The following is a 10,910-nucleotide window of genomic DNA, read 5'->3' as shown; positions in this document are numbered from 1 at the left end:
TTAGTGACAGCAACACGATAGTGCCGAATCCCAATACTGAGACAATAGTTTAAGAGATTTATATTTAATCTTGCTTAGTTAAATTATATTACGTAAATTACATAATTTTATAAATATCGACATGATTGATGACCTAACTTACATGACGTTACATCACACATATATCTAGCTGTTATCTAACGTAAGCTATTCAAATTTTTAAAACTTGTATTCCTACTTGAGCCAAGTATTTTCCAAAACTAAAACGACTATCTTTTATAAATAATATAGGTTGATGAGTATTTTTTTGATCCATCCACAAATGTCTAAGTGTAATAATGAATGTACCTAATGAACTACATAATTTTAAACTTCTATTACATTGCCTATACATTGCCTAATAGAACATAATAACTATTTTGCCGCATGTACAAAGCATAAACATCAAACTAAACAATGAAGCATACTCAACTATAAACCTTGCAAACATTAATAACAGAATGAACGATAAAAGCAAACGATAATAAAATATGAATGCAGCAGCTCTTTGCCTACATTACTTATTCTCTTCGATTTAAATACGGACGTTTTCAATTTGTCAGCGAGCTTCCGTAGAAGCCTCATTTTGTATTTATTGTAATGAAATTTCGTGAAATAATGTAGGCAGTCTAGACTTTGTATTTGCATTTACATTTCAACATTGTTTTGTTTGCCAAATACTTGAAAACTATAGTTATCCATAATATTATAAGTGCGAATATATATCTGTCTGTTTGTTACGCTTTTACGACTAAACTATAGGAGAGATTTGAATGAAATTTAGAGTAAATATAGTAGAGTAAGTAGAGTCAGTTAGAGTAAGTAGTAAAATCACACATACTTTTAAATCAAGTCAGATAAGTATTGAAATAGTATATGCTGTTTTTGTCAGAGGGAGCAAATTGTATTATACAGTGCATTTCAATTTCAAAAGGCCTAAATATAACGACAAGGTATAAAATTTTAATGTGAAATACATACATTGTATTCTCCTTAACCTTAATCGCACAGTTAATACTAAATTAACGCATTAGCACCCTTTTAGCTTTCTTAGAATCTATTGCTCATCCATTAGTGATGAGGCTCATTTATTACCGGTTAATGCAATGTGCAAACAGTGTGATGGGTTATGTGATGGATTAGAACATTAGTCTTGGGATTGTGTATGTTTGTATGTATGTGTATAGGATGTAGTAACAAGTGTGCTATTATTAATTGAAGTTACACTAAGTAAGTTTTATTGGTCGGGAATGAAATTCTTTTTTGCAATTAAAAGCATACACGTATAAGAAGTAATTTGTGTATCAAAGTGGTTGATTATTATTAATGTGTAACGGAAAAATATAAGAAATCATAGATGATTTAAAGTATATTGCCGGTTCTTGTATCAAATAAGTATGAAAAATTTAAATTTCTCTAAACAGTTCAACAATCAAAAAAATCTACATCAATTACGTGCAGTACCAAAACAATTGTTGCTAACTTTTATAAAGACGGTAAAAAATATTTTTTACAAAAATTAAAGAGATCCTAAGCTTACAAACTCGGCGCATCTGTTTGTTCACACGGTCCATTACACAAAAAAGTTTTAAACCGCACCAAATAAATTTTAAGAAAAAACTTTAAAGTCGCATATACCTCGGGGACGGATGGGAAAAGTGAACTTGGAAGCGGATTAAAATTTATTATACTTCCCAGACTCCTTAGGGATCTTTGGGTGACGTGGAACCCGTGGGGTATGGGATAAACGTACTTCTGATTGAGGTAAAGTCGGGTTAATGACAGTGTTTTAGTAGTGTTTGCAATGTTAGAAAAAACTTAATTCGTGTGGTCGTAGCACCTTTCTCATCTTCGTACATTCCACGTATTCTAAGCACATACAAGATTATAGATTTTTGATGAATACAGATTACGGACGTTTTTAGAGTTTCATCCAAACTTTAATAAAAAACCTCTAAATTAATTTTATTTAACACTAGCTTCCGCCCACGACTTTGTACGTGCATCCCCGTTTTTCCTCGTTCCCGCAAGAATTTCGGGAAATCCTTTCTTAGCGGATGTCTACGTCCTAACATCTCCCTGCATGCCAAATTTCAGCCCGATACGTCCAGTGGTTTGGGCTGTGCGTTGACTGATCACTATATCAGTCACCTTTGAGTTTTAAATATTAACACCTTTTAGGTCACGGGATCTTATTCTATTTCATGTTTGTTTGTTACTTATAATGTATCGTCATAAAATGAAGAATTTACCACTCAAAGTAACTCATTTCATTCATAGCATCATATAGTAAAGAAGTTATCTCCCAAAACCTACAAACTTACCACGAATTCCCAAATCACGCCATCACACTCCTGCAGCATAAAATATAGAAGGAATCAATGCAGCCTCCACGGTATAAGCTGTACATCACACGTGAAAGTGTGGATTCCCAGAAGACATTATTACTTGGTTTATTTTTGGCTCGTTCATGCATATAGCATAGACAGTATACAACTACTAAAAATAACTTTTATGTAAGTACATAATGCAATGTGTAATTGCATTTGATTTTTGGTGATGAGTACTTCTATTAAATTGCTAGCTTTTCGACAACAGCTTTGCACGCTTCGTCTAAAATCTAATAAATGATATACTAAAACCTTCCTCGAGAATCACTCTATTTATTAAATATGCCGCATCAAAATCCATTGCGTAGTTTAAAAGATTTAAGCATACATAGGGATGAACAGACAGGAACAGATACTTTGTTTTATACTATGTAGTGATGAAATTACTGCTCGTGGACCAACAAACGAAAAATTATTCAATTCAGTTCAGATGAAATTCTTCACTAAAGTACACCTATGATAGATTTAGTTCATTTTCAACTGAGATATTGTGTTTATGCATGTAGAATACAATTAGTGTAATATTGTTTGGAAGTATATGGCGTCGTTGTTAAATCAAAAATATGATTATTAGTGAAATAAATAAAGTATATACATATTAGAAGTAAATACATCACATACTATGTATTTACTTTATTTCACAAGAGATTATATTGAGTTTAATTATCAATTATTAATTATTATCATCAAAAATTAAAACAGTTCTCATTAAATAGATAAATTGTACATTTCTACCGCTAAAATTATCAAGAATTCAAACAATAATTTAATTAATACGCTGTCAGAATTAGTACAAGTGTCGTTGACAGCCATTTTATATCTTTGTTTTGTTTAAATTATTGTTTATTTATTATTACAAATATGATTACAATGTTTCTATTTTATAATTCAGGACTAATTCTTTAGTAAATTGCTATATTATTATATTGTTATGTCGAAATGTGTCTTATGTACATTATGCGAGAAATAAACTTCAATTAAAATTTAGTAATTAAATTATTTTTATCTAACTTTTTGCAGATTTTAGTATCTCTCTCTATTTGAGAATTTGTACTTAACTATATAATTAAAGCGTATATTTATAATTATAATAAGCATTCGATTTTTAGTACAACCAAATAAAATTTATACATAGTACTTCGTAGCCGCATGCTACAAATACGCTACGGCGTAGCGTGGTTACGTAGCCGCTACGAATTGTTATCTTACTCAAAGTTTACAGGCATTTTGCTCAGCTACAACCTGCTACGTGTATGGTAATCTTTTAGTATAAGGAAACGGACTAGCGTTCCTATGATAAATAAATATTATATGCACCACAAAAAACTAAATCGTTTTAAAATGGTCAGAACTGTACAAAATTTAAATTAGACCAACCGGCAGACTACTTTAAAAAATTCAAAATCCCTTCATCGAGTCCAAAATTCAGGTTAAACAAGTCCAAAAAAGCGGTCGAATTGAGCAATTCCTTTTTTTAGTTGGATGATTTATTTAAGATACATTATATTAAAACGAAAAGGAAGTAAAACCTTTTTGAAGTCGGTTAAAATACCCAAACAAACAGCTCACGTAATTTGTCACAAGTGTCATCCAATTGCTTTTCGCAAATAACATTCGTCACTTTTGTTAGAACGCGTGTTCTTTGTAATAAGCCCCTGTGTAACAATGTTGAAAATATACTTGTTCAGAAGCTTGTTCTTGTTCTTAACAACAGAATTGTAATATTTATTGTTTTAATGCTAACATTAAAAGTCGAACCCAGGACCCCTCGGTTCTGTCAACCATTATACCAAGGAGTGCGGTACATATTAAAATAAATAATTATTAGTGGTCTTAAATTTCATAATGAAATAAATTGGAACAATCATTTACATTTTCATTAAAACATAATGACTGCTAGTATGTTCTAATATGGTTATGTTTTTGTATTTTGTATTAATTTGAGTGTATTCAGGAGCAAAGATATCTGTAAATTTAGGCATAATTATTTTCCTCTATAATTCGTATTGGATAGATGACATTATATTATAACTAAATATTATATTATTAATCTTATCTTATACTAGCTGCTCCGCGCGGTTTCACCCCTGTGGCTCCACTCCTATTGGTCGTAGAGTGATGATATATAGCCTTCCTCGATAAATGGGCTATCTAACACCGAAAGAATTTTTCAAATCGGACCCGTAGTTCCCGAGATTAGCGCGTTCAAACAAACAAACTCTTCAGCTTTATAATATTAGTATAGATATATAAAAGTGAAACCCGTTTTCCTTAGTCACGGCATCACGCGTGAACGGGTGGACCGATTTCGATAATTATTTTTTTTATATTCTTTGAAGTACGAGGATGGTTCTTATGTAGAGAAAACGTAAATATGTACCACGGGTGAAGCCGGGGCGGACCGCTTATAAATAATAATAATATAAATTATAACTAAATTGCATCCATTCAAATCCAAAACCAATTAAAACTAAATTCACAAACATCTACATGTTAGTGTCTCTACACCGTTTGAAATCTAGACTTTTATCAAGTTAAATTAAGATCCAACTTAGACGAAACTTTGGTAGTGTAAGTTGACCCGGCAGTTGTGAAGTTGGTGACTTAGAATTCTCACTTGCGATTTAATTTGTTATAACTTAAACCGATTATGGAATTTTAAATGTTTTCTTTGAATTTATTATTTGTAAACGTCAATGATTAAATACGATAGAGTAATATAAAAAGTAGATTATAAAACTATATATTTTATAGATTACCTAAGAATAACATCAAAGTTTTATTTTAGGTGCACAAAAGAACTGCTGAATAACTTGTTATAATATAAAAAGATGTGAAGTCCCATGTCCCCTAGTGGGGTAAGGGGCAGATGCATTATACATCTGTTTCACTGATCGAATTTCTTTAGAGACAAGTAGGTGATCAGCCTTCTGTGTCCTGCCAGACCGAGACATTTTTTTTTACTTCGTGTCCACCGGGAATCGAACCCAGGACCCCTCGGTTCTACGCTCACGCGTCAACCACTGTACCAAGGAGGCGGTCTGTTATAATATGCTAAGTAATTTTAGGCAACACACAATTCTTCGTATGTGATCGCATTATCTAAGTATATTATATTCTTACTACATACACCTTACTATCTTTAGTAATAAATGCAAAAGAAGGTTATTCTTTTTGTCACGTTGCAACGGAGCGACTTTATGGTATGATTTTTGGGTGTAGTTAGAGAGGCTTTTAACCCGCGTGGAAAAACTCAATCTCATGGGAATTTCCTTCCACCTCGTCCACGAATTTACGGGAAAAAGTATTATATATATTATTTAACTACTACCTATATAAAAATTGTTACATAGTAAATTGACTTTAAAAATATACTTGTAGTTGACAAGTGCAATACACAATATATTTTCAATAAAGTACGTACCTACTATTTTTAAAATCTAGTGCAAAACATGGACATTTTCACAAAACACTCGATAAAAACTCGAATTGTCTCAGAAGTTCGACTTCGACGCGTGTGCTACATCCAATATGCTAAGTAAGAACTTTGATAGATAGTAAACTATGTGAAGCGATATTTAAAAAATATAGCAATAATTGAAGGAAATTATTTCAAGCTTGTGAAAATTAACGCTTATAAGATTAAGTTTGTATGTACGTGTATTGTTTAGGCTACTTTTCTCTGGAACTACTTGACCTTTCTGAATCGTATTACGTATGTACGGTAGATCAGACAATAGGTTAAAGTTAATCATTTCGCACTTCTAGAAGATTAGGTTGAATACCATTTAAATGGTTTTTAATAAAAAAGTCGTCATAAAATTCGACATACCCTTTTATACTCCAAGAATATAATACATTTTCATGCAGATTTTTCAAATATGCGTGTTTCTCGTACATAAATAATAATGCAGTCTCTGAAATGGGAACTATAGTGAGGAACAAAAGATTACACGAATCGAGTGAATGAATGAAATTAAAAATATTTAATCTACAGCGTTTTACAATACGCTTTATTTATATGTATATTACGTATCATTGAAGGGATGGTAATATAATATATAAATAAATATGAAATAAATTAATTAATTACAAATAAGCAAGTAGAGAGAAGTCCGACGTCCCCTAGTGGGGTAAGGGGCAGATGCATTATACATCTGTTTCACTTATCGATTTTCTCTAGGAACAAGTAGGTGATCAGCCTTATGTGTCCTGACAGACCGAGACATTTTTTTTTCTTCGTTTCCACAAGGAATTGAACTCAGGACCCCTCGGTTCTACGCTCAGACGTCAGCTACTGTATACCCAGGAGGCGGTCTTATTATGGTTCACTATATGAAATAAATTCAGAAATTTTTCTTCTGTGTGCATGCTCCGTTTAGATGACAAAATTGCTGAACAGATTAAGATAATTTTTAAACACATATACATTGGCACATAAAGGTATGTAATACAACTAATGTAATTGGTGTGATACCGTTTTTAATTATAAATAAATAAATGACAGGGGTTGAACATTTTTATAGAGAAAAGTTTAATAGTTGTATTTATAAAAATCACATTGAAAATATAATATTAATATGTACTTTCTAAAGTAAAAATAAATAATATAAATACGACAATGGGTCACATTTTAACACAGCTAATATTTCAGTGCTTTTTATCCCGTTTGTAATTGTTTTCTGATGTACGTGTTATGTTATTTTTTGGATGTTTTTATTCTTTCTCTGTCACTTGAAAGCATTATCATGTTTATATCTCTAAATGGTACGACCTGATGTGTGAACTGGTTTATAAGACTAATAACCTACTTCCGTTACATACATTTGTGAGGAAAATTAAATTATTGTTCATTTTTTTTAATATAATTACATACTAGCTGTGCTCAGCGGTTTTACCTACAGTGCTCCACTCCTGTTGGTCTCAACGAGATGATATATAGCCTTAAGCCTTCCTCGATAAATGGGCTATCTAACACCTAAATAATTTTTCAAATCGGACTAGTAGTTCCCGAGATTAGCGCGTTCAAACAAACAAACTCTTCAGCTTTATTATATTGCTCGGAATTTCGGTCGAAACCAGTGGGTCAATCGATCAGATTGGAACATTTTATTACATTCGTGACACTCAAAATGTAGTCCTATCTTACTTCCACTGAAAAAGGGTGAAAATAAAGTGTCATTCTTCCTAATAAAACGGCTAATCAGTTATGTAACACATATTATTACTATCGATACATATATTTTAAATATAATTTATAAGTAAACTTTTAAGAATGTACGCCTGTATGAAAGTCTCGTACCTCTAGTGAAAACCAATTCAAAAACGCTGCAAAACGCCTCCAACGAATAAACATTTATGTTTAAGTTAAGTATGAGTTCAGTATTTAACTCTCTAACAGCAGGTTTAAAGCAATAAGCCGAGTCAGCAAAGGAAAAACACGTATTTGTACCGAGACCCAAAGGATTCAAGTTTGAATTTTCTTTTAATTCCCCCTCCCGGGAACTGTATTTACTATTACCTCCTCCTTTGCTACATTTTATGTGCAATAAACTTCTTTGGTTCAAGTTAACTTTGAATTTAATGAATTGACCAGAACTTGAAAAGGTACTTATTGTTCGTTTTGTATGATTTCTGTTTCTCATTTTATGAAATCATACCAGTACCACAGAATACATAATAGTAGCTAAACGCTACAGAACGGACACTCTCCGCCTCCCGCCAAAATTAAACATACCTCACCCCCTCGCGATCAGACATAAAATGGGCCATATTTTTCTGCAAGGACGATACGCAACGAAGATTGACAACATTAATCAAATTGACTTAAAGTAATTTTATTATTTTGGATTTGTGATTATCGTTTTTCGTAGAAAATGGTTAGATATTGTGCTCTTTACGGATGTATTTCATCAGAAAAACGCGAATTTTTTTTTACGCTAGTCACAAATGTGCCAACCATAAAGCGTTAACACACACATTTGCAGTCTCTACAGTGTGACTGTCAAAACGATCATTTTGTATGGAGTGTCCGGGGTGTGCCAGTACTTTAATTAGCAGAGTAACTTATGAATCAAGACAAGTATAATGTGGAATCTATCGACTGTCTATTCCATACGTATTACGTAGTCAATGTAAAATTATTAAACAATAAATTTTTTGAAATATATAAGTAAAATTTCATGAAATAAGATTTAAATAAATTGTATTGCGTATAAAATAGTAAGTAATGTATCCGTCTCTATACGATTATCATCACTACATTGTATAAAACAAAGTCGCTTTCTCTGTCCCTATGTCCCTATGTATGCTTAAATCTTTAAAACTTCGCAACGGATTTTGATGCGGTTTTTTTAATAGATTGAGTGATTCAAGAGGAAGGTTTTAGTGTATAATTTATTATGTTTTTGACAAAGCGGGCGAAGCCGCGGGTGGTAAGCTAGTAAATAAATAAAATACATTAACCCAGATAAGCCTACTGTCCTATATTTAGGACAGTAGAAATAAAAAAAAATATCTGAATACCCTCTTTATCTAAGATTATTTAGTCTTATGATTTGCAGTAAGAAACGTGTCAGCTTTATTAGAAAAAATAAAAAGACAGTTATTTTAACAGTTTTTACCTTATATTTTACCTTATAAGTGTGTAATAAAAGTGCGTTGCAGACATGGCAAATGACAGGTATGTATAAAAAGTTATATTTTACTCGTGAGTTGTTTTTTTCTGTGTTAATATCTAGTTGATAACCTTAACTTTTGTACTAAATAAATATTCTAGCAAAATAATATAAATAAATTACGTATAACTTGTTACAAATACTAACGTACTATATATAGGACAGTAGGATAATATACATGATTTTAGTACAATAATACAACTTTTTCTTTACAGACCGTTAGCTGCGCATGAAATTTTAGATGCTTTAGAAAATGTTTCTAATAATGAAGAAGATTATAGAGAACGACTGATATGTATTCTACCTCCTCCTGTTGATCCTGACTGTGTCTCACTGACGAAGATTCGGATGAAGAAGATAATGTAACTTTGAATAATTTGCCACGAAACATTCTGTTTCAACCGGCTGAAGTAATGATTCAATGGCAGATTATGGTGAGTGATACAGAAGAAGAACCTTCTGATTCTACAGATCGAACTAAACGTACCTAGGCGTACCTACGCATGGAGAAAATGGGACTTGGCAAAAAATCCCGTGAATTGGCCAGATGTTCAAGGCGCTTGCCAAGATAAGCGCCCAATTGAGTGGTTTGAAAACTTCTTAGATGAAGATGTTATTTCGTTGTTGGTGTCAGAGAGCAATAAATATGCTGTCAAAAAGAATTTGCCTGGAGACATAACCACTGAAGATATGAAATGTTTCATCGGCATATTGTTGGTTAGTGGTTATTCATGGCTCCCCCGTAGAAGAATGTATTGGGAAAACTCCCCTGATTCAAAGAATGAATCGATCAGCTCGGCTATGACTAGGGATAGATTTGACTTTATTTTTCGCCACCTTCATGTCAATGATAATCTGGATTTGCAAGACGAATACACAAAAGTACGCCCCCTAGTTACACTTCTAAATAAAAAGTTCTTAGAGTTTTCTCCTCTTGAAGAGCATTACAGTGTAGATGAGGCCATGATCCCCTAGGTACTATGGTAGACATGGCTGCAAACAGCACATAAAAGGTAAACCTATTAGGTACGGGTTCAAAGCTTGGGTTGGTGCTACACGGTTAGGGTATGTTTTATGGATGTTGGAGTGTGTGTCAAGTGTTTTGAAACATATCATTCATAAATAGTGTTAATCTAGTAAATTGCATATAACAATGGGTAATATAATCAATAGTTATCTAATAAACTACACTTTTTGATTACATTCTGTTTTGTCATAAATGGTCTTTTATTTCCTCTTATTATCCTACTGTCCTACATATAGGACGGCTGTTTCCCTGAAAGCCTTACACTTAATTTTTTTTTCATGATTTTTTTTATGTTGCATAAGATCTAATAAACTAAATAATGTAACTTTTTTCAAAATTTTCAGAAAATTTTAGTTTCAGGCTTATCTGGGTTAATGTTTCTTCCTTTCTTTCTCCTATAGGTATTTTTTCACTCGTTTACATTAACCACCATCTTTCCTATTTAATATCAAAGCAATTCATCAACTCTTCCGATCAGATTTCGACAAACAGACAAGAGAAAGCAAGCCGTTCGTACATTTGTTAGTGAAATTATAAATATTTGAATTGTAAATGCTTGAATTTGGGCAAAAATTATGTTAAAATATTGGAGCGAACGAGAACGTGGCAAGAGCCGCGGGCGAAGGGGTGCGGCTGCGTTTACACCGAAGTGCAACAATTTTTCATTTTATGTTTATTATTCATTGCATTTCATAAGTAAAATTGAACGTAAAGTATGATTTTTAAATATAAAGCTATTAAATTGTGGCATGAAAAAAATACGTCGTTAATATACCTACCTAATTGATTCGTGTATAA

General features: G+C 32.2%; 1 long non-coding RNA gene across 1 annotated transcript; it reads left to right on the top strand.

Annotated features, from left to right (window-relative positions):
* The first annotated feature begins 8,872 nt into the window (after positions 1-8,872).
* On the top strand, positions 8,873-10,481 carry LOC149477059 (uncharacterized). Its single transcript, XR_016317751.1, has 2 exons — positions 8,873-9,090; positions 9,301-10,481. It is a non-coding gene; the product is annotated as an uncharacterized LOC149477059 (long non-coding RNA).
* Positions 10,482-10,910: the final 429 nt, after the last annotated feature.

This window comes from Colias philodice, chromosome 26 (assembly GCF_061535455.1).
Source record: "Colias philodice isolate Cphi_HAF_F1 chromosome 26, ilColPhil1 Martin Lab GWU primary, whole genome shotgun sequence".
Taxonomy (NCBI): domain Eukaryota; kingdom Metazoa; phylum Arthropoda; class Insecta; order Lepidoptera; family Pieridae; genus Colias; species Colias philodice.
Note: the sequence above shows the minus strand (reverse complement) of the source record. Positions and strands in the feature narration are given on the sequence as shown.